General features: G+C 38.1%; 1 protein-coding gene across 2 annotated transcripts in view; it reads left to right on the plus strand.

The window, feature by feature from the left end:
* Positions 1 to 1,301: 1,301 nt before the first annotated feature.
* Positions 1,302 to 23,749, plus strand: part of SCAPER (S-phase cyclin A associated protein in the ER) — a 493,568-nt gene continuing 471,120 nt past the window's right edge. For both annotated transcript variants that reach the window (XM_060170191.1, XM_060170192.1), the window contains exon 1: positions 1,302 to 1,349. The gene's annotated coding sequence lies outside the window, so the exon portion shown is untranslated. The remainder of the gene's footprint in view (positions 1,350 to 23,749) is intronic.

Here is a 23,749-nt window from a genome sequence, read left to right on the forward strand (position 1 = left end):
ATGTTGGATCCTCCCAGACTAGGGATTGAACCCGTGTCCCCTGCATTGGCGGGTGGATTCTTAACCACTGGACCACCAGGGAAGTCCCTAACATGAGCTTCTAGACTAGAGTAGTAGTTGAGGAATTGGAGACGTCCTTGTGTAGGTAGTCAGAGAGATGTATCCGTGAACGGCAGATCTGTAAACAGAAGAAAGCAAGCAGAGGTTGAAGTGGGGTTTGGTGGGTTGGGTGGGAGATTTCAAGATGGGAGAGGTTATTTAAATGCTTATGGAAATGAAAGGGAGAGGAGAAAGGGGACAATTGATAAGAGGAATAACGCCCTGACCACCTTTCAGGAAATCGCATTATGTTGCCTCCTTATCCTACTCATTTTGTTTACTGTAGTGCTTATCATCTCATTATCATGGAACTTTATTATGTTCACTATTTATTGTCTGTTTCTACCTTGCTCCAGGAAGGCACGGATTTTTATCTCTTTTGTTTATTTCTTAAGTCCAAGCATCCAGAATAGCATCTGACGTATAGTAGGTACTCAAAAAACACTTGTTAAATAAATGAACGAAAGAGCAAGTTTTCTAAGAAGGCAAGAGGGAAGAGGAGCCAGAACAGCCAACAATATGGTTCCTGCCCTCACAGTACTTACAGTCTAGTTGTGAAGTAGACTCCATTGGATTCCATAACTTCCTGCTTATTGTGGGAAGCAAAGGAGAGGGAAAGGTAAAGAGAGTTTCTCAGATGTATGAAAAGTGATGGGGGAATATTCATGTGATAATTATGGTCTGCGTTGTTCAGAGCTCTAATTTAACACCGTTAAATTGTTAGGTCTTTGTACTTTGAGCCTTTCAAGCCTGGCGCACAAGAGAAGCCGAATAAAGCTTTGCGGCAGAGAATAAACTGTGTTCAGCTTAGGGCTGCTGCTTTTCTGAAGCGCTTTCAGTCACAGATTTTTGAGGCGTACTTCTAGGTCCTTTATCTATGGGACAGACTGTGGTGATAAGGGAGGCGGGGGAAGGGGCTGATTCCGAAAGACAGACAGAACCGTGTGGCCAAAAGCGCGTGCAATCGCACAGCCTAGGGGGTGAAACAGCCAGCCACCTACAAGCAGCCGTGACCGGGCCACGAAGCGCGCCCACGCCCTGTCTCCCGCTTCGGCGGCCCATAGGCGGGAACCGGGTTGCGCTTGCGCGCGGACTGCTGAAGAGTGGAGCGGGGAAAGGCGCAGCTGCAGCTGGAAGTCACGTGGTGCAGCGGCCAGCCGCCCCGCCCCTCTGCAGCCGCCCCGCCCCCGCCCCGCCCCTTTCCCGGCGGGACGCTCGGAGCCGCCCCGAACTGCGCAGGGCGGTCAGGGGTGAGTGTCCGCGAGGGGCGCGCGTTGCACAGAGCTGCGCGGGCCTGGGCTGGGGTGCGGGCCGGCGGAATGCTTAGCGGGGGCCAAGGGGACAAAATGGCGGCGGGGTACGCCCTTTCACCCCCTCCCCTCACCTGGGAGTGGGAGCGGAGAAGGGCAGGGAACACTGCTGGGGGAGGGGAGCCGCGGCTACTCGGGAGGGCCCTGGGGTCCTCTGAGGAGGCCTGGGGGCGGGGGTGGGCAGGCTTTGGGCCTGCCCTGTGGACTCAGCTCGGGGTGTGAGCGACAGGGGACTGCGCGCACCCCGCGGGCCGAGAGGTGGACAGGGGGGCTGCGTTACTCCTTAGAGGGGCGGCCCGGTCCGAGGTTTCTGGAATATCTAAACTGCGAAGGGCTAGCGGAGGAGCCGCCCTCCCAGCCTTTCATTTGACAGGTGATCGTCATCATCTCATTCTCAGCGGGGTTTATACCACGCTTTCCCCGCACAGTGACTCGGGTATTAGCTCTCCCCGGGAAGTAGGGCGGGAAAGGTCTCTCCATCTTACAAATGCGTAAACTGAGGCCTGGAGGGGTAAAGAGTTTAACCAGGGCCTGGCACCTGGGTGTAGTAGAACCCAGCCTTCTGCCTGTTCTAGTGCTCTCTTCCCAGCACTTTATTCCCGCCTACCCTCCCCTACCAGTGAGGGACGGAGTGAGGGACGGGATTGTTTGAAAGCAGGCAGAAAACTGGTCCTCCAAGCAGCACCTGCTGCTGTCAAGTGGCTCTCGCTGAGGTGGGGCCTGCCCGCCTGAGAGCAGCTTCCTGTCGTTTGTGTACTGTATTCCTCATTCTGTTTGTGCTAAGTTATTCTAACATGAAAATAGCTGTTCAGTATAGTCATCTTACTGAGTAGATAGTAGTTCCTTATGTGTATTATAGTTTGTTATAGTTTACATATTGATTTCACCAACATTAATTTCATTCTCATAAACAATCCGAGGTGGAAGGATGGGTTAAGCATTATGTCCATTTTACTAGTGGGGAAACTGAGGTCATTACTTGCTCCAGATCACCCATTGGTGAATGGTTCATCTGGAATTAAGTTTTCAGACCTGAGGTTGGTATTCTGACCAGTGTCCCTGTCTGGTTTATATTGATGCTCTGGCCCTTGTATTTTTTTTTCCTCCAGGTAACTATGACTTTTCCTCAAAATGTAGTGGTGCAGATTGATTTATACTGCATATTGAAATGATCTGAATAATATCCACTAAGGAATTAATATTTTAATTAATCAAAGAATTTTTAATATGATTTGGAAAGGTGTCTTTGTGGGAGGAAGTGTGGTATGATGGCCTTGAAGGCAAACTGATCTGAGTTTGAATCCCAGCTCTCCTACTTGTTCTTGGACAGATTAATTTTTCTGAGTCTTGGTTTCCTCATGTATAAAATATGGATGTTATTATCCACCTCATAAATTTGTTGATAGCAAGTAAATGAGGTGTCTGTAAAGCATTTAGAACTGCTCCTGGCCCGTAGTAAGCACTCAGCAAATGCATGCTCCTTTCCTTCTTTCTCTCCACTCCCCTGAGCTGCCATTCTTTATTCTCTAAAATTCTCTAAAATTCTCTAAACCCTGGTGGTTTAGGTCAGTCTACCTGGTGGATTATGCATGGAAGCATAATCAGTGTTGCTATATGAATGCAGTTATGAATAATTTGTTGATTGGTCTCCAAAGAATCTAGTGTTTTAAACATAGACTTCAAAAATATTTGTCCTTACAGCTTCATAGATATTTAAGAATCACTAAAATGTTGATTTGATATTGACTTTATTAATTCCTTCATTTAACCACTTTAATGTTTTAAGGATAAGATTAAGGGGCTTGAGATTCTGTCTTTTCTTTCACCTTCATACCCAACTACAACCCAACCTAATTTAAAGGAGAAGCAAAAATTCTTTGGGAATAACATGGGAACATTCTTTAAACACTTAGAAAGTGATGGTGGTATTTAGTGGGAAGTTAAATAGAATTTTCTTTAATGGTGCAATCTAATATCCATTGTGAAATTGGCATTTTTGAAATTGTAGAAGTGAAAACGGCAGATGGCATGTATAACAAAATAAGTCACTAATAGAAATCTGTTTCCAGTTTTATGCTGGGATGGTAACCTTTTTCACAAACGTGTTTGGCTTTGGCAGTAAGTCTTAAGGAATATAAGCAAAAGATCTACAGTCCATTGGTGGAGACAACCTTAAAAAAATATTAGAATGAAATGATTTATAGGCAGACTTTCCCCTCTGTGACATGAAACACTAAAGATTTCATGAAGCTTTGCTAAAATAATTACTACTTTTTAATGATAACTTAAAAAAATATATATGTTTATTTATTTATTTGTGGCTTCATTGGGTCTTCGTTGCTGTACATGGGCTTTCTCTAGTTGCAGTGAGCGGAGGCTACTCATCGTTGCGGTGCCTCTCATTGCGTTGGCTTCTCTTGTTGCGGAGCACGGGCTCTAGGTGCCCGGGCTTCAGTAGTTGTGGCGCGTGGGCTCAGTAGTTGTGGCTCATGGGCTCTAGAGTGCAGGCTCAGTAGTTGTGGTGCACGGGCTTAGTTGCTCCGCAGCATGTGGAATCTTCCCGGACCGGGGCACGAACCCGTGTCCCCTGCATCTGCAGGCGGACTCTCAACCACTACACCACCAGGGAAGCCCTACTTGATGTTTTCATGGTAGTAAATATAGGTGTGATCAGAATTGAAAACCTCATTAAACAACTTGGACTTATAAAATGTCTGTGTTGCTCTTCAAAATACTACTTATTTTACTGTAATACACTTACTTTCCATTAGGAAACATGTGAAAAATTACTGATAGTTTTGGAGTATGCAGACATCAGCATTGTTTAAGTACCAGTCTCAGAAAGGTAAATAGTAAGATTTTCTTATATTTCAGAAAAAGCAAAAACATGGGTGATAGATTTTATGAACATTGGAGAGGAACTGATTGAAATCCCGATTTTTCTAGAATTTATTGACAAACATGAGACAATTCATAGATGTACTGTCCTTACTTCAGTTAATTGGGCCTATAATTTTTAGAATAGTGCTACTAGCAGGCTTCTCACTATTTTGGGCCTGCCATTTGATTCTTGCCTTTACAGAGCCTGGTGACCGAACTCAGAGAAGAGAGAAGCCTTTCCTGGCACTTGAGCCAGTCTTCACATTTTTATCTCTAGGACTCTCAGGTGTCTCTACATTCTGGGACTGCAGGGCAGGGTAGGACAAGTGAGACCTCAGTTCATCACAGGCAGCAGCTTGTTCAGAAACGTTGGGGCCAGTTAGTCCTAGTGTTCATTCCCTGTTTACTGACTTATTTTGTTTTTTGTGCTCTATTTTCTACGTGGCCATTGTTTTGCCATAGCCTGGGTTCTCAAATTTAATTTGAGTAGCACTGCCAATATATTGCCATATCCATTTTTTTATATTAGCTGATTTTTCATTTAGGTTAGTGTTATAAATTTTCTTTTAAAATTTAAGTAGAAATGTAGTTCTTTTTATAGAAAAATGTTTTGTAGATAATAGTATGGGTGGTAGTTATGGCAAATTCATGAAACTAGTAACTGATTGAAATTTTGGAAATTGTAAGTTCTATTTTTAGAAAACAGCTTTATTGAGATATTTAACATACCATTAAATTCAATCATTAAAGTGTACACTTCAGTGGTTTTTAGTGTATTCATGGAATTGTGCAACCATCACCACAATCAATTTTAGAACATTTCAGTATCCCACTATGAAGCCCCATAACTATTAGCATTCATTCCCTATTCCTGACTTCCCTCCCCACTTTTCCATCCTATTCCCTACCTCTGCCCCAGGTAACTACTAATCTACTTTCTTTCTCTATGAATTTGCTTATTTTGGCAAATAGGATCATGCAGTATGCGGATTTTTGTGTCTGACTTTTTCCATATAACGTAACATTTACAAGGTTCATCTATGTTGTAGCATGTATCAGCACCTTATTCCTTTTTTTAAAATATAAGTTTCAGGTGTACAGCATTATAAGTTACCGTCTGTATACACTACGAAGTGACCACCACCACAATTATAGTTACCATCTATCACCATGTAGTTGCCCCCTCCTTCGTCCACTTCCCCCCCACCCCCCACCAATCCCCTACCCCTCTGGTAACTACTAATTTGTTCTCTGTATCTGTGAGTTCGTCATTGTTTTATTTTGTTTGTTTGTTTGGGTTTTTTTTCATTCCACATATGAATGAAATCATAGTTTTTTCTCTTTCTCCTTCTAACATATTTCACCTATCATAATACCTTCATGGTCCATCCATGTTGTTGAGAATGGTAGGATTTCATTCTTTTCTGTTACTGAATAATATTCCATTGTATATATATATCACATCTTCTTTATCCACTCATCCATCGATGGAGACTTAGGTGGTTTCCTTACCTTGGCTATTGTGAATAATGCTGCAGTGAACGTAGAGGTGCATGTATCTTTTTAAAATAGTGTTTTCTTGTTCTCCCAATAAATACCTGGAGGTGGAATAGCTGGGTCAAATGATAGTTTTATTCTTAATTTTTTGAAGAATCGCCATAGTGTTTTCCGTAGTGGCTGCACCGATTTACAGTCCCACCAATAGTGTATAAGAGTTCTCTTTTCTCAGCATCCTCTCCAACATTTGTTATTTCTTGCTTTTTTTGATAATGGCCATTCCAACAGGCATGAGGGGATATCTCATTGTGGTTTTGATTTGCATTTCCCTGATAATTAGTGATGTTGGACATTTTTTTTCATGTGCCTGTTGGCTATCTGTATTTCTTTTCTGGAAAACTGTCTATTCATATCCTTTGCCCATTTTTAAATTGAGTTTTTTCTGTTGTTGTTGAGTTGTGTGAGTTCTTTATATGTTTTGCATATTAACCCCTTATCAGATATATCATTTGCAAATATCTTCTCCCATTTGGTAGGTTGCCTTTTTGTTTTATTGATGGTTTCCTTTGCTGTGCATAAACTTTTCAGTTTGATGTAGTCCCATTTGTTTATTTTTGCTTTTGTTTTCCTTGCCTTTGGAGTCAGATCCACAAAAACATCTAAAGACTGATCAGTGAGGTTACTGCCTATGTTTTCTTCTAAGAGTTTTATGGTTTCAGATCTTACATTCAAGCCTTTAATCTGTTTTGAGTTAGTTTTTGTGTATGGTGTAAGATGGTGGTCTAGTTTCATTTTCTTGTGTGTGACTGTCCAGTTTGCCAACCACCATTTATTGAAGAGACAATCCTTTGCTTGGTGTAAATTAATTATCCATATATGAGTGGGTTTATTTCTGGACTGTGAATTCTGTTCCACTGATCTATGTCTCTGTTTCTGTGGCAGTACCACACTGTTTTGATTGCTGTAGCTTTGTAGTATAGTTTGAAATCAGGGAGCATGATACCTCTAGCCTTCTTCTTTCTCAGGATTTTTTTGGCTATTCAGGATTGTTTGTGGTTCCATACAAATTTTGGAAGTGTTTGTTTTAGTTCTGTAAATTTTGCCATTTGAATTTTGATAGGGATTGCATTGAATCTGTAGATCACATTGGGTCATATGGACATTTTAACAATATTAATTCTTCCAATCCATGAGCATAGAGCATCTTTCCATTTATTTGTGTCTTTTTCATTTTCTTTCACCAGTGTCTTATATAGTTTTCAGTTTACAGGTCTTTCATCTCCTTGGTTAAATTTATTCCTAGGTATTTTATTCTTTTTGATGCAGTTATAAATGGGAATGTTTTCTTAATTTCTCTTTCTGATAGTTTATTATTGTGTAGAAATACCACAGATTTCTGTGTATTGATTTTGTATCCTGCAACTTTACTGAATTCATTTATTGGTCTTAACAGTTTTTGGTGGAGTCTTCAGGGTTTTCTATGTATAGTATCATGCCATCTACAAATAGTGACAGTTTTACTTCTTCCTTTCCATTTTGGATGCCTTTTATTTCTTTTTCTTGCCTAATTGCTGTGGCTAGAATTTCCAATACCGTGTTGAATAAGAGTGGTGAAGGTGGGCATTCTTGTCTTGTTCCTGTTCTTAGATGAAAAGTTCTCAACTTTTCACTGTTCAGTATGTTAGCTGTGGGTTTGTTGTATGTAGCCTTTATTATGTTGAGGTATGTTTGCTCTGTACCCACTTTGTAGAGAGTTTATTATAAGGGGATGTTGACTTTTGTCAAATGCTTTTCTGCATCTATCAAAATGATCATGTGATATTTATCCTTCCTTTTGTTATTGTGATGTATCACATTTATTGATTTGTGAATTTTGAACCATCCTTGCAACCATGGAATAAATCCCACTTGATTGTGGTGTACTTGGTGTATGATCCTTTTACTGTATTGTTGGACGCCGTTTGCTAATGTTTTGTTGAGGATTTTTTAATCTGTGTTTATCAAAGATATTGACCTGTAATTTTTTTTTTGTTTTTTTGGTCACGTCCTTGTCTGGTTTTAGTATCAAGGTAATGCTGGCTTCGTAAAATGTGTTTAGAAGGTTTTCCTCCTCCTCAGTTTTTTGAAAGAGTTTGAAAAGGATAGGTGTTAAATTTTCTTTGACTGTTTTGTAGAATTCACCAGTGGTGCCATTTGGTCATGGACTTTTGTTTATTGGAAGGTTTTTTATTTCTGTGTCAGACTCCTTAATAGAAATCTGTCTATTCAGATTTTGTATTTTTTCATGATTGTCTTGAAAGATTATATATTTCTGGGAATTTATCCATTTCTTCTAGGTTGTCAAATTTGTTGGTGTATAATTATTTATAATAGTCTCTTTTGATCCTTTGTATTTCTGAGGTATCAATTTTAACATCTCCTCTTTCATTTATGATTTAATTTGAGTCCTCCTCCTTTTTTTCTTGGTTAGTCCAGCTAAAAGTTTGTTGAATTTGTTTATCTTTTCAAAGAACCAGTACTTAGTTTCATTGATCTTTTCTGGTTTTTTTTTTGTTTTAATTTCTATTTTATTTGTTTCCTTCCTATCTTTATTATTTCCTTCTACTAATTTGGGGCTTCATTTGTTCTTCTTTTTGTAGTTCCTTTAGGTGTTAGGTTAGATTGTTTATTTGGGATTTTTCTTGTTCCTTAAGGTAGGCCTGTATTGCTATGAACTTCCCTCTTAGAACTGCTTTTGCTTCATCCCACTGAATTAGGTATATCACATTTCTGTTTTCATTTGTCTCTGGGTATTAAATTCTCCTTTGATTTCTTCAGTGACCCATTGGTTGTTAAGTAACATGTTTTACTGTCCATGTTTCTGTGATTTTTCCCATTTTTTTTTCCTTGCAATTGATTTCTAGTTTCATACTATTTGGTTGCAGAAGATACTTGACATGATTTCAGTCTTCCTGACTTTATTGAGACTTGTTTTGTGACCTAACATGTGATCTGTCTTGGAGAATGTTCCATGTGCACTTGAGAAGAATGTGTAATCAGTTGCTTTTGATGGCATGTACTCTATTTATCTATTAAATCTACTTAGTGTAATTTGTTGTTTAAACCTGATGTTTCCTTATTGATTTTCTGTCTGGATGATCTATCTATTGTTGTAAGTGGGGTGTTAAATTCCCCTACTATTATTGTATTGCTTTCCATTTCTCCCTTTAATTCTGTTAATATTTGCCTTATATATTTTGGTTCTCCCCTGTTAGGTGCATGTACATTTAGAAATGTTATACAGTCTTGCTGGATTGACCCCTTTATCCTTATATAATGTCTTTGTCTTTTAATACCATCTTTGTTTTAAAGTTTGTCTGTTATGAGTATAGCTATTCCAGCTTTCTTTTCATTTCTATTTCCATGGAATATCTTTTTCCATCCTTTTACTTTCAGTCTGTGTGTGTTCTTTCTTCTGAAGTGAGTCTCTTGTAGACAGCATATAGATTTTTTTTTTTTAAATCCCTTCAGCCACTCTGTGTCTTTGGATTTGTGAATTTAGTCCATTTATATTTAAAGTAATTATTGATGGGTACTTATTGCCATTTTGTTAACTGTTTACTGGCTGTTATTGTAGTGCCTCCCTGTTGCTTATTTTCTTTCTCTCTTCCCTTGTGTGTTGGTGGTTTTCCTTAGAGTTATGTTTAGATTCCTTTCTCATTTTCTTTTGTGTATTTACTATAAGTTTTTTCGTTGCTGTTACTCTGAAAATATCCTACTTACTGTATAATTAGTACTATGTATTGGGTTGGTAGCAACTTAAATTTGAACAAATTCCAAAGGTTTATCTTTTTACTACCCCCAACATTTTATACTTTGATGACACATTTTACATCTTATTTTGTGTATCTCTTAACTAATTGCAGTTATAGTTGATTTTATTACTTTTTGTCTTTTAATTTTCATGCTTGCTTTCTGAGTGATTGATCCACTACCTTTGTTACTTATTTACCTTTTCCAGTGTGATGTTTCCTTCCATAAATTTTCTTATTAATTAGTGTCATTTCTTTTCAGCTTAAAGAAGTCCCTTTAATATTTCTCTTAGGGCCAGTATAGTGATGATGAGTTCTTTTAGCTTTTGCTTCTCTGGGAATCTCTTGATGTCTTACTGAATTCTGAATGACAACCTTGCTGGGTAGAGCATTCTTGGTTGGAAGTTTTTTCTCTTTACTTTGAATATGTTATGCCATTCCCTTCTGGCCTGTGAAGTTTCTGCTGAAAAATCTGCTGATAGCCTTTTGGGGTTTCCCTTCTATGTAACAAGTTGTTATTCTCTTGCTGCTTTTAGGATTTTCTCTTTACCTTTAACTTTCAGCATTTTAATCATAATGTGTCTTGCTATGTATCTCTTTTGATTCACCTTATTTGGAACTCTTGGGGCTTCCTGGACCTGGATGTCTGTTTCCTTCCCTAGATTAGGGAATTTCTGAGCCACTATTTAAATAATTTATTTTGGCCCTTTCTCTGTCTCTTCTTCTTCTGGGACCCCTATAATGTGAATGTTATGCTGCTTAATGTTGTCCGAAAGGTCCCTTATCATATCTTCACTTTTTAAAATTCTTTCTTCATTTTGCTGCTGTGTCTGGGTGAATTCCATTCTTTAGTCTTCCAGCTTGCTGATTGGTTCTACCTCATCAAGTCTGCTGTTGAACCCCTGTAGTGTATTTTTCAGTTCAGTTATAATTTCTGTTTGGTACATTCTTATGTCTTCTATCTTTTTGTTGAAGGTCTCACTGTGTTTTTCCATTCTTCCAAGTTCGGTGAGCATTTTATTATTATTACTATTTTTTGCTGCATTGGGTCTTTGTTGCTGCACACGGGCTGTCTCTAGTGCAGTGAGCAGGGGCTACTCTTTGTTGTGGTGGCTCCTCTTGTTGCAGAGCACAGGCTCTAGGTGCATGGGCTTCATTAGTTGTGGCACATGGCTCAGTAGTTGTGGCGCATGGGCTTAGTTGCTCCATGGCATGTGGGATCTTCCTTGACCAGGGCTTGAACCTGTGCCACCTGCATTGGCAAGTGGATTCTTAACCACTGCGCCACCAAGGAAGTCCCTGGTGAGCATTTTTATGACATTACTTTTAACTCTTTATCAAGTAGATTGTTTATCTCTCTATGATTTAGTTCTTTTCTTGAGGTATTTTCCCTTGGTTTTTCAGTTGGAACATATTTCTCTATTTCCTCATTTTGCCTAAGTCTCTGTGTTTGCTTCTGTGTATTAGCTGTATCAGCTGTTTCCCAATCCTGAAGGAGTGGTCTTATTTAGATGTCCTGTGGGGCTCAGAAGTGTAATTCTGCCTGGCCACCAGAGCCAGGTGTTCCTAGGTGGACTGCATGGGCTTCCTATTGTGGCAGGGCCACAGTGACTGTGGGGCACTGATGGGCAGGGCTGTCACTCAGCTGGCTATGAGGCCTGGCTTAGGCACAGGGGTAGGCAGAGCTCTAAGTGGGGCATGGCCACTGGCACTAACAGGTTACGTGGAGAAATTCAAATGCATGCCCGCCAGCGCTGGCATTAGCAAGGTAGCCTGACATCACAAAAATGGCTCCCACTGACACTTCCTAACTCACTTTGTGAGGCCAATATCACTTGATACCAAACAAAGTAAATTACAGGCCAATATCTTTGATGAACATTTCAATACAAGCAAAAATCTGCAACAAAGTATTGTTGAGTCAGCAAAAAGTATTCAGACTGAATTCAACAGTACATTGAAAGGATCATTTACCATAATCAAGTGGGATTTATTCAACATTTACAAATCAGTAAATGTGATATACCACATTAGCAAAATGAAGGCCCCAAATCATATGATTATCTCAATAGATGCAGAAAAAACATTTGACAAGATTTAATGCTAATTTATAATAAAAACTCTCAACATAGGAGGGACATACCTCAACATAATAAAGGCCATATATAAAACAAACCTTCAGATAACATCATACTTAATGGTGAAAAATTTAAAACTATCTCTCTAAAATTGGAGCAAGACAAGGATGCCAACTCTTGCCACTCTTATTCAGCATAGTATTGGAAGTCCTAGCCAGAGCACTTAGGCAAGAAAGAGAAGTAGAAGTCATCCAAATTGGAAAGAAGTAAATTCACCACTATTTGCAGATGACATGATTTTATAAATAGAAAACTCTTAAAGACTCCACCAAAAAGCTATTAGAAATAATAAATACAGGGGAATTCTCTGGTGGTCCAGTTGTTGGCGCTTCATGTTTCCACTGTGGGGGTCACAGGTTTGATCCCTGGTTGGGGAACTAAGATTTTGCATGCTGCGTGGCCAAAGAAGAAAGAAAGAATAAATACAGTAAAGTTGCAGGGTACAAAATCAAAATACAAAAATTTGTTGTGTTTCTATCTGCTAGCAATGAGCTAGCAGGAAGAGAAATTAGGAAAAGAATCCTATTTAAATTACAACAAAAAGAATAAAATATGTAGGAATAAACTTAACTATGGATTTGAAAGACCTTTACACTCAAAAGTGGAAGACATTGAAAGAAATTGAAGAAGACATAAATAAATAGATATTACATGCTTATGGATTGGAAGAAGTAATATTGTTAAAATGTCCATATTACCTAATGCAATCTGCAGATTCAGTGTAATACCTATCAATATTCCAAGGACAATTTTCAGAGAAATAGAGCCAAAAATTATAAAATTTACATAATATTAAAATTTACATGGAACCACAAGATACTGAATAGCCAAGGCAATCCTGAGAAAAAAGAACAAAGCTGGAGGTATCACACTCCCTAATTTCAAACTATATTACCAAGCTATAGTAAGCAAAACAGCATGGTATTGGCAGAAAAATAGATAAACCGGTCAGTGGAAGAGATTTGCGAGGCCAGAAATAAACCCACTCATATATGGAGAATTGATTTATGACAAAGGAGCATAGAACATACAATGAAGAAAGGCTGACTTCTTCAACAAATGGTGCTAGGAAAACTTGACAGCCATGTGCAAAAAAATGAAACTCTAGCTCACACCATACACAAAAATCACTAGCTCACACCATACACAAAAATTAACTCAAAATGAATTAATGATTTGAATGTAAGACCTGAAACCGTAAAACTCCAGAAGAAAACACAGGCAGTATGCTCTTTGACATTGGTCTTAGCAATATCTTTCTAGATTTGTCTTTTCAGGCAAGGGAAACAAAAGCAAAAATAAACAAATGGGACTACATCAAACTGAAAAGATTATGTGCAGCAAAGGAAACAGTCAGCAAAACAAAGACAACCTACTAAGGGGGAGAAGATACTTGCAAATGATGTATCTGATAAGGGGTTAGTATCCAAAATATATAAAGAATTCATACAACTTAATAACAAAAAGCAACAACCCAATTAAAAAATGGGCAGAGGATCTGAATAGACATTTTTCCAATGAAGACATACAGATGGCAATAGGCACATGAAGAGATGTTCAACATCATTAATAGGGAGATGCAAATCTAAACTATAACAAGATACCCCTCATGCCTGTTAGAATAACTATTCAGAAAGCCAAGAAATAACAAATGTTGGTGAGGATGTGGAAAAAAGGGAACCCTTATGCACTGTTGGTGGGACTGTAAATTGGTGCAGCCACTGTGGAAGACATTACGGAGATTCTTCAAAAAATTAGGAATAGATCTACCATATGATCTAGCTATCCCACTTCCTGGTATTTATCTAAAGAATATGAAAACACTAATCTGAAACGATAGCTGTATCCCTATGTTCATCACAGAATTATTTGTTTTAAAATAATTTTTAAAATTTTTATTTATTTATTAATTATTGGCTGCATTGGGTCTTTGTTGCTGCACGCAGGCTTTCTGTAGTTGCGGTGAGCGGGGGCTCCTCTTTCGTTGCAGTGCACGGGCTTCTCATTGCGGTAGCTTCTCCTATAGTGGAGCACAGGCTCTAGGTGTGTGGGCTTCAGTAGTTGTAGCGCACGGGCTCAGTAGTTGTGGCTTGTGGGCTCTAGAGTGCAGGCTCAGTAGTTGTGGTGCACGGGCTTAGTTGATCCACGGCATGTGGGATCTTCCTGGACCAGGGCTCGAACCCATGCCCCCTGCATTGGCAGGTGGGTTCTTAACCACTGTGCCACCAGGGAAGTCCCCGCAACATTATTTATAATCACTAAGATATGGAAACAACCTAAGTGCCCATCAACAGATGAATGGATACAGAAGATGTGATACATATATATATGGATATGGATATGTATTTGTATACACACACACACAATGGAATACTACTCAGCCACAAAAAGATGAAATCTTGCCATTTACAACCACATGGATGGAACTTGAGTGTATTATGCTAAGTGAAATAAACCACATGGAGAAAGACAAATACTGTAAAATTTCACTTATGTGGAATATAAAAACAAACAAAAAATAAGTGAACAAACCAAATCAAAAGAAACGTGGATAAAGAGAACAGAATAGTGGTTACCAGAGAGGAGGGGACAGAAAGGAGTAGGGTGAAATGCATAAAGGAGATTAACTGTGTGTTGACACATGGAATCTAAATTTTTGGTGGTGAGCACACTGTAGGGTATACAAAAGTAGAAATATAATGTTGTATACACAAAATTATATAATGTTATGAACCAGGTTACCTCAAAAAATAAATCTTAAAAAAAAGTCTCCTATCAGTGTCTCAGTCCCTGGGGAATGTTCTAATTGGATTCTACTTCTCTGGCAGATGCTTCAAGATAGTAAGTGGGTCCTCATTACTTAGGGTCCACGCTTTTTAATCAGGTGTTTTTATGCTGATTCTTGGGTTAAGTCTACCTATGAGCCCTTCAAGAGTGGGTTGTCCATACTCTGAAGTTCTATAGGTTTCCTGGGCATATTTTCTGTTGATATTTGAAGACAGTGTGGGGGGCTCATCTCTCCTGTGCAGCGTCTACGGGTTGGAGTGCTTGATGTGGAGCTCACATCCCTCACTTTTCAGGCAAAGATCCATACCTTTGTGGTCCCTCCCGATTGTGAATTGACACAGCTGGTGGGTGGGTTTTCCTTGGTGAAACTTTCTCTGCCTCTCTGATCCTCTGCCTCTCCTATCTGTCTTGATGTTGTGCTTTTACCTTTTGTTGTGGAGGTTCTGTTTACCCAGTTTTCATGTCCCTTTCCAAGGAAATTATTCCATACGTAGTTTTAGATTCATTGTGTCTGTAGGAGGAGGTGAGTTCAGGATCTTCCTGCGGCACCATGTGAACGCTCCCGAACCTTTTTTTTTTTTTAAAATAAAACTTTTTTCTTAGAGCGGTTTTAGAATTGCAGCAAAATTATGAGGCACATATAGAGACTTCCCATGTACTCCCTGTCTCCACTCATGCATAGCCTCCCCATTATCAACATCCCCTGCCAGAGTGGTACACTGGTTACAGTTGATGAACCTACATTGACAAATTATTGTCACCCAAAGTCCATAGTTTACATTACTGTTTAGTCTTGGTGTTTTACATTTTATGGGTTAGGACAAATGTATAATGGCATGTATCCACCATTATAGTATCATACAGAGTACTTTCACTGACATAAAAATTCTCTGTGCTCTACCTATTCATTCCTCCTTCCCCTTGAATCCCTGGCAACCATTGATGTTTTTCTTGTCTTGGTAATTTTGACTTTTCCAGGAACTTCATTTCTTTTATGGATGTACCACATTTTATTTATTCATTCATCAGTTGATAGTCATTTGGGTTGTTGCACTTTTTGAATTCTATGGACAATGCTGCTATGAATATCTGTGTATAAGCTTTTTTTGGTGGGGCTATATTTTCATTTCTCTTGGGTATGTTTCTAGGAGTGGAATTGCTGGGTTATACTGTAACTCTGTATTTAACCTTTTAGGAACTGCCAGAATGTTTACAAAACCAGCTGCACTATATTGCATTCACAATCCGCAGTGTATGGTGGTTCCAGTTTTTTCACATCCTCTATAACACTGGTTTTGTCTGTCTTTTGGATTATAGTCATTCTGGTAGTTGTGAAGAGGTATCTCATTGTAGTTGTGAGGTTGTGATTTGTATTTCACTAATGACTAATGATGTTTAGCATCTTTTCATGTTCTTATTAGCCATTTATTTATCTTTTTGGGAGAAATGAGAACATGGCCTTTTTAACCTGATGTAATGGTGACATTTAACCTGACGTGGGCTCTTGGTGTCACTCCTGTGCTTGCTCACTCTATTGGTTTTCTTTATTCAAGTGGATTGCTCCCCAGAAATCCATTGTATTTAAATACTCTACTGTGACACACACATCCCTTATTTATGTTTATTAATCTACACATTATAGTTTACCCAGGTAAGTTAAATTAGGTCCCATTTGCTTATTTTTCCTTTTGTTTCCTTTGCCGTAGGAGGCAGATCCAAAAAAATATTGCTACAGTTTATATCAAAGAGTGTTCTGCCTGCACTTTCTTGTAGGAGTTTTATGGTTTCCAGTCTTACACTTAGGTCTTTAATCCATTTTGAGTTTATTTTTATATTTTGAGTGAGAAAATGTTCTAATTTCATTCTTTTACATGTAGCTGTCCAGTTTTCCCAGCAGCAGTTATTGAAGAGACTGGCTTTCTTCTATTATATATTTCTGCCTCCTTTGTTGTAGATTAATTGACTGCAAGTGCACGGGTTTATTTCTGGGCTCCCTATTCTCTTCAATTGATATATGTGTCTGTTTTTGTGTCAGTGGCATATTGTTTTGATTTCTGTAGCTTTGTAGTATAGTCTGAAGTCAGGGAGTGTGAGTTCAGATTTGTTCTTTTTTCTAAAGATTGCCTTGGCTATTTAGTTTCTTTTGTGATTCCAAATAATTTTTTGTTCTAGTTTTGTGCAAAAATGTCATGGGTATTTTGATAGAGATTGCATTAAATATGTAGATTGCTTTGGGTTATATGGGCATATTAACAATTCTTCCAATCCATAAACATGGGTTATCTTTCCATCTCTCTGTATCATCTTCAGTTTCCTTCATCAGTATTTTATAGTTTTCAGAGTATAGGTCTTTCATCTCCTGGATTGTTTATTTCTAGATATTTTATTCTTTTTGATGTGATTTTAAATGTTTTTTTTCTTTCCCTGATAGTTTATTATTAGTGTGTAGAACAACAACATATTTCTGTATATTAGCCTGTATCCTGAATCTTTGCTGAATTCACTTCTTAGTTCTAATGGTTTTTTGGTTGGGACTTTAGGGTTTTCTATATATAGCATCATGTCATTTGCAAATAGGGACAGTTTTACTTCTTTTCTTCCAATCTGGATGCGTTTCGTTTCTTTTTTTTTTGTCCAATTGCTGTGACTAGGATTTACAATACTTTGTTAAATAGAAGTGGTGAAAGTGGGAATCCTTGTTCCTGAGTTTAAAGGAAAAACTTTCAACTTTTCATCATTGAGTATGGTATTAAGTGTGGATTTGTCATAAATAGCCTTTATTATGTTCAGATATGTTCCTTCTAAACCAGCTTTGATGAAAGTTTTTGTCATGAATGGATGTTGAATTTTGTCAGATACTTTTTCTGCATCTATGATTGTGATTTTTATTGTTCCTTTTGTTAATGTTGCGTATTACATTGATTTGCAGATATCGAACTGTCCTTGTATCCTTGGAATGAATCTTGTTTGATCATGTGTATGATTCTTTTTATATATTGTTGAAATCAGTTTGCTAATATTTTGTTGAGCATGTTTGCATCTATATTCATCAGAGATATTGGCCCATAATTTTCTTTTTTTGGAGTATCTGTGTCTCTCTTTGTTATCAGCATAATGGTGGCATTGTAGGATGAATTTGGGAGTGTTTCCTCCTCTTCAACTTTTTGGAATAGTTTGAGAAGGATGGGTATTAGCCCTTCTTCATATGTTTTGTAGAATTTCTTTATGAAGCTGTGAGTCCCTGAACTTTTGTTTGCTGTCAGTTTTTTTTAAATTATTAATTCAGTTTCACTGTTAGTTATCAGTCTGTTCAGATTATCCATTTCTTGTTGATTCCATCTTGGACGTTTGTATGTTTCTAGAAATTTATCCATTTCTTCTGTATTGTCCAATTTGTTACCATATAACTGCTTGTAGTATTCTCTTATGATTTTTTGTATCTCTGTGATATTAGTTGTAATTTCTCCTGTTTAATTTCTTATTTTGTTTATTTGGGTCTGCTCTCTTTTTTTCTTGATGAGCCTGGTTAAAGGCTTTAAATTTTGTTTGTCATTTCAGAAAACCAGGCCTTGGTTTGGTCTCCGTTTTATTTGTTTCCTCTCTGATCTTTATTATTTCCTTCCTTCTGCTCACTTTTGGCTTTTTTGTTCTTCTTTTTCTAATTCCTATAGATGGTAGGTTAGGATTTTTATTTGAGATTTTTCTTGTTCCCTGACATAGGTCTGTATTGCTATAAACTTCCCTCTTAGGTCTGCTTTTGCTGCATCCCATAGACTTTGGAGAGTTGTGTTTTTATTTTCATCTATCTGAAGGTAATTTTTGATTTCCTCTTTGATGTTTTCATTGATCTATTTTTTTTAATAGTCTGTTGTTTGGTCCCCTTGTGTTTTTTTTTCTCATTTTTCTTCCTGTAATTGATTCTAGTTTCATACTGTTATGGTTGGAATATTGCTTGATGTAAATTTTCTTAAATTAAAAAAAATAAATTATATTTATTTTTGGCTGCATTGGGTCTTCATTGCTGCATGTGGGCTTTCTTTAGTTGTGGCAAGTGGGGGCTACTCTTCGTTGCGGTGCAACTCTCACTGCAGTGGCTTCTCTTGTCGCAGAGCACAGGCTCTAGGCATGCGGGTTTCAGTAGTTGCGGAGCTGCACTGGAGCAAGAAGGGCTGGAGCGGGCACTCAGTGTGGATTGGGGCATGCGCTGGGGCTGTCCAGGCCTTACAGTCACAGTCCAGACCACTCCCAATCTGCTGCTTCTGGGAGTGCCAGTAATGGCTGCCCTTGCCCCATTCAGATGCAGAGCTGGGTCCAAGTTGGCACCATCCCCCACAACTGTGCACTTTCCTTGGCAGCGGCAGCCTTCACCCTAGTCGGGAGCTGTGTGGCGGAGCAAGGTAGGCCAGGGTGTGCACTGGGGTGGTTGTGGAAACCAGCTAGAGTCGCAGGCAGTCTCAGTCTGCTTCCTCTGCTTTGTTTTGGGAGCAAGCAAGCATGTGCATGCTCTTAATGAGTGGAGTTCACGTTTCTCTCAGCCCCCCTGCCAGTCCCACTTGTCTTCAAACCAGTGAAGGGGATTTGTCTTTCTGGTGTCGGACTCCGGGCCTGGAGTGCCCAATATGTGGTTCAAACCCCTCTATTTCCAAAGAGGATCTCCAAAACCAAGTAATTCCCCTACTTCTGTGTCCCCTCCTTCAGCTGTGGGTTCCAACCTGATCACTACTCTTCCCTTGTTTCCTGACTCTGTGTGGATCTTTCTTTACAGCCTTGGTTATGTAAGAGTCTTTATGCCAGTCTCCAGTCTGTTTTCTGTGAGAATTGATGTGTTTCTTTCTTTTTTTAAAAATACGTTCTTGGGGGGAGGTGAGCTCAGCATCCTCCTGTCCTGCTGTCTTGATCTCCTCTCCTGCATACATTTCAATTTATATCATTATAATCTTTTAAGGTTGTAATTGTACTCCAGTTGTATTTCAGAAAATCTGGAAAATAGCAAAGAACAAATATAGGCAGATTCTTAACCACTGCGCCATGAGGGAAGTCCTGCGTTACATAGATTTTTAAGTGTCAGTCTTGGGATATGTATTTGGGTCTGACTTCAGAGACCCATTCTTCACTTCACATTGCTTCTTGTCTATTTCAAATCTGTTTTCCAGTGCATATAGATCATATAGTACATAAGTTTTGTGTCTGCCTTAAAAAAGTTATTGGTATCTAGCCTACAACTGTCTTTACTGAAAAGCTCAGTAATTGATTCTGGAATGACCAAAAGAAAAAGAGGTAATTCTGCTTAAGCAACAAGCCAGCCTACTTCCTTCCTTCCTTTCCTTCAAAATCTTTGTTGAGTAACTACCATTTTTTAGGTAGAATCTTAAGTAGAGGAAAGAGAAGATCACTGAGATGCTGATCCTGTCCTTCAGGATCCTAAAATATAGTAGAGGAGGAAATTCTCATCCAAGGAAAATGGGGAAAAGAGTATAACACTAATTGAGCATCTACTATGTGCTGGATTTTATGTATTATTTAAAAAACTATTGGGGTACTTGTTATGTAACAGATATTTTCTTAACTGGTGGAAACTCTAGTATGCTACCATTTAACTCTGTAAAGTAGATATTATTCTCTTTACAAAAGAGAAAACTGAAGTTCTGAGGGATTAATGAGTTGTCCAAGGTTATGTAACTAGTAGCTATAGTAATTTGCTAAATTGAGATTCAGTCCCATATCAGTGTGTAGTCTTTCCCACTGTGCCATACTGATTTCAGTAGAAGTGTTTCTCATCTAATCCTCCTAACAACCTTATAAATTAAGGATAGCCTTTATTTTTTCCCCTTAAGCTGTGTGCCCTTTTCTTTAATCAATTTTACTGGTATAATTTACAAACAAAAAGTATAACCACTTGTTAAGTGGGCAGTTAAATGAGTATTGACACATTTATATATAATTGGGAACCACTACCGCAATCCATCTTCCCAGAAAGCTGCCTTGTACTTCTCCCCAGTCCTTCCCTTCCAACTGAGGAAATCCTCTTTTGATATTTTCACCTAGGATTAGTTTTGCATGTTCTAAAACTTGATATAAATGATATAAATTCAATATTCTTTTGTGTTCAGGTTCTTTTTCTGAACATAATGTCTGTGATATCCATTTTATTGCATATATCAATAGTTCATTCCTTTGTATTGCTTTTTATTCTGTTATACATTTATGCCACAATTGGATTATCTCTTTTCTTTTTGATATTTGGGTTGTTTCCAGTTTGGAGATATTATGAATAAAGCTGCTTTCAATATTTGTATATAGGTCTTTGTGTGGAAAAAATTCTCTTGGGTAAACAACCCAGCCTTAATTTTTATAGGTGGGAATACCGATACTCAGAAGGGTTGAATGACTTCTCAGGGTCACATGACCAGTGATTTGGTTGACTCCTGTGCCTATATACTCTTTTTCCACTGTATCACACTTTCCCCCACTTTTTAGAGGTAATGATTACAGATGAAGTGATCTGGGAATTCAGATGAAGATCTCTGTCAGCTGGGGATATCAAAATGGGTTTCATGAAGATGACTTTTGAGTTGGCCTTGAAGAATTGATAGGCTTTGAATATATATAGGGTGAGAAGAAACGAATATTGTGAGCAAAGATTCTTTTTTTTTTCACACACACACACACACACACACACACACTGTATTTTATTTTTACAAGAGATAGACTGACACCAAGCATTATAAATGGATGACCACAACAAAAGCAACAAGGATTGCAATTACCAAACACGAAACACACTCATACTATGTCATAATATTGACATTCAGTCCAGTAATCCTCCACTGTAACAGCTCCTTTACTTTGCAGTGAAAATTGATTTGTATATTTTTTGCCTCTGAGTCCTTGTCGGATTTTTTTTTTATTCAAACAGAAAGTCACAACAATTATAATCATCCTCATCAGTTCACTCAGTCCCATGTAATTAATTTTTTTTCATCTTGATCTTTTGTTAGCACTTTTATGAGTTCATCAGTTTTCCATTAGAGTTCTGAAAATGCTTATTCATTCAGTTCAGCACTATAGTCAGTTACCAGAAACCTGTACTTGTCAAAGTCTTTTCCATGAATTCCTTGAAGATGAAACCCTTTTATGGGAACATATTTGCAAAAGCATCAGAGTACACCCAGAACTGTCTGTAAATGACAAAAGACTTAAAAATGACCACAGTTAAAGATTTGATGAAAGTTCATAATAATGCAATTGACAAGGAAATTTAGTTATTTCTGAGATATACATTTTAAAGTAATAACTAGTATTATTACTTATAACATTATACCAGAACATATAAGAGTTTTAGAAATTTCATGTAATATCTGAAACATTTATATTAACATATTTCCATACAAATAACCCAAAGAAAGTTCTGTATTAGTTGTTTTTTTTTTGTTTGTTTGTTTATACTGCAGGTTCTATTAGTCGTCAGTTTTATACACATCAGTTTATACATGTCCATCCCAATTGCCCAATTCAGCACACCACCATCCCCACCCCACCACGGTTTTGTGCCCCTTGGTGTCCATACGTCTGTTCTCTACATCTGTGTCTCAACTTCTGCCTTGCAAACCGGTTCATCTGTACCATTTTTCTAGGTTCCACATACATGCATTAATATACAGTATTTGTTTTTCTCTTTCTGACTTACTTCACTCTGTATGACAGTCTCTAGATCCGTCCACATCTCAACAAATGACTCAGTTTCGTTCCTCTTTATGGCTGAGTAATATTCTATTGTATATATGTACCACAACTTCTTTATCCATTCGTCTGTCGATGGGCATTTAGGTTGCTTCCATGACCTGGCTATTGTAAATAGTGCTGCAATGAACATTGGGGTGCATGTGTCTTTTTGAATTATGGTTTTCTCAGGGTATATACCCAGTAGTGGGATTGCTGTGTCATGTGGTAATTCTATTTTTAGTTTTTTAAGGAACCTCCATACTGTTCTCCATAGTGGCTGTATCAATTTACATTCCTACCAACAGTGCAAGAGGGTTCCCTTTTCTCCGCACTCTCTCCAGCATTTGTTGTTTGTAGATTTACTGATGATGCCCATTCTAACTGGTGTGAGGTGATACCCCATTGTAGTTTTGATTTGCATTTCTCTAATAATCAGTGATGTTGAGCAGCTTTTCATGTGCTTCTTGGCCAACTGTATGTCTTCTTTGGAGAAGTGTCTGTTTAGGTCTTCTGTCCATTTTTGGATTCAGTTGTTTGTTTCTTTAATATTGAGCTGCATGAGCTGTCTATATATTTTGGAGATTAATCCTTTGTCCGTTGATTCGTTTGCAAATATTTTCTCCCATTCTGAGGGTTGTCTTTTCATCTTGTTTATGGTTTCCTTTGCTGTGCAAAAGCTTTGAAGTTTTATTAGGTCCGATTTGTTTATTTTTGTTTTTATTTCCATTACTCTAGGAGATGGATCAAAAAAGATCTTGCTGTGATTTATGTCAAAGAGTGTTCTTCCTATGTTTTCCTCTAAGAGTTTTATACTGTCTGGTCTTACATTTAGGTCTCGAATCCAATTTGAGTTTATTTTTGTGTATGGTGTTAGGGAGTGTTCTAATTTCATTCTTTTACAGGTACCTGTCTAGTTTTCCAAGCACCACTTATTGAAGAAACTGTCTTTTCTCCATTGTATATCTTTGCCTCCTTTGTCATAGATTAGTTGACCATAGGTGCGTGGGTCTATCTCTGGGCTTTCTATCTTGTTCCATTGATCTATGCGTCTGTTTTTGTGCCAGTGCCATATTGTCTTGATTACTGTAGCTTGATTCTGTTTGCTAGTATTTTGTCATGAAGTCAGAGAGTCTGATTCCTCCAGCTCCGTTTTTTTCCCTCAAGACTCCGTTGGCTATTCGGGGTCTTTTGTGTCTCCGTACAAATTTTAAGATGATTTGTTTTAGTTCCGTAGAAAATGCCATTGGTAATTTGATAGGGATTGCATTGAATCTGTAGATTGCTTTGGGCAGTATAGTCATTTTCAGAGTATTGATTCTTCCAGTCCAAGAACATGGTATATCTTTCCATCTGTTGGTATCATCTTTAATTTCTTTCATTGGTGTCTTATAGATTTCTGCATACAGGTCTTTTGTCTCCCTCCGTAGGTTTATTCCTAGGTATTGTATTCTTTTTGTTGCAGTGGTAAGTGGGAGTGTTTCCATAATTTCTCTTTCAGATTTTTCATCATTAGTGTATAGGAAAT

This window comes from Lagenorhynchus albirostris, chromosome 1 (genome assembly GCF_949774975.1).
Source record: "Lagenorhynchus albirostris chromosome 1, mLagAlb1.1, whole genome shotgun sequence".
Taxonomy (NCBI): domain Eukaryota; kingdom Metazoa; phylum Chordata; class Mammalia; order Artiodactyla; family Delphinidae; genus Lagenorhynchus; species Lagenorhynchus albirostris.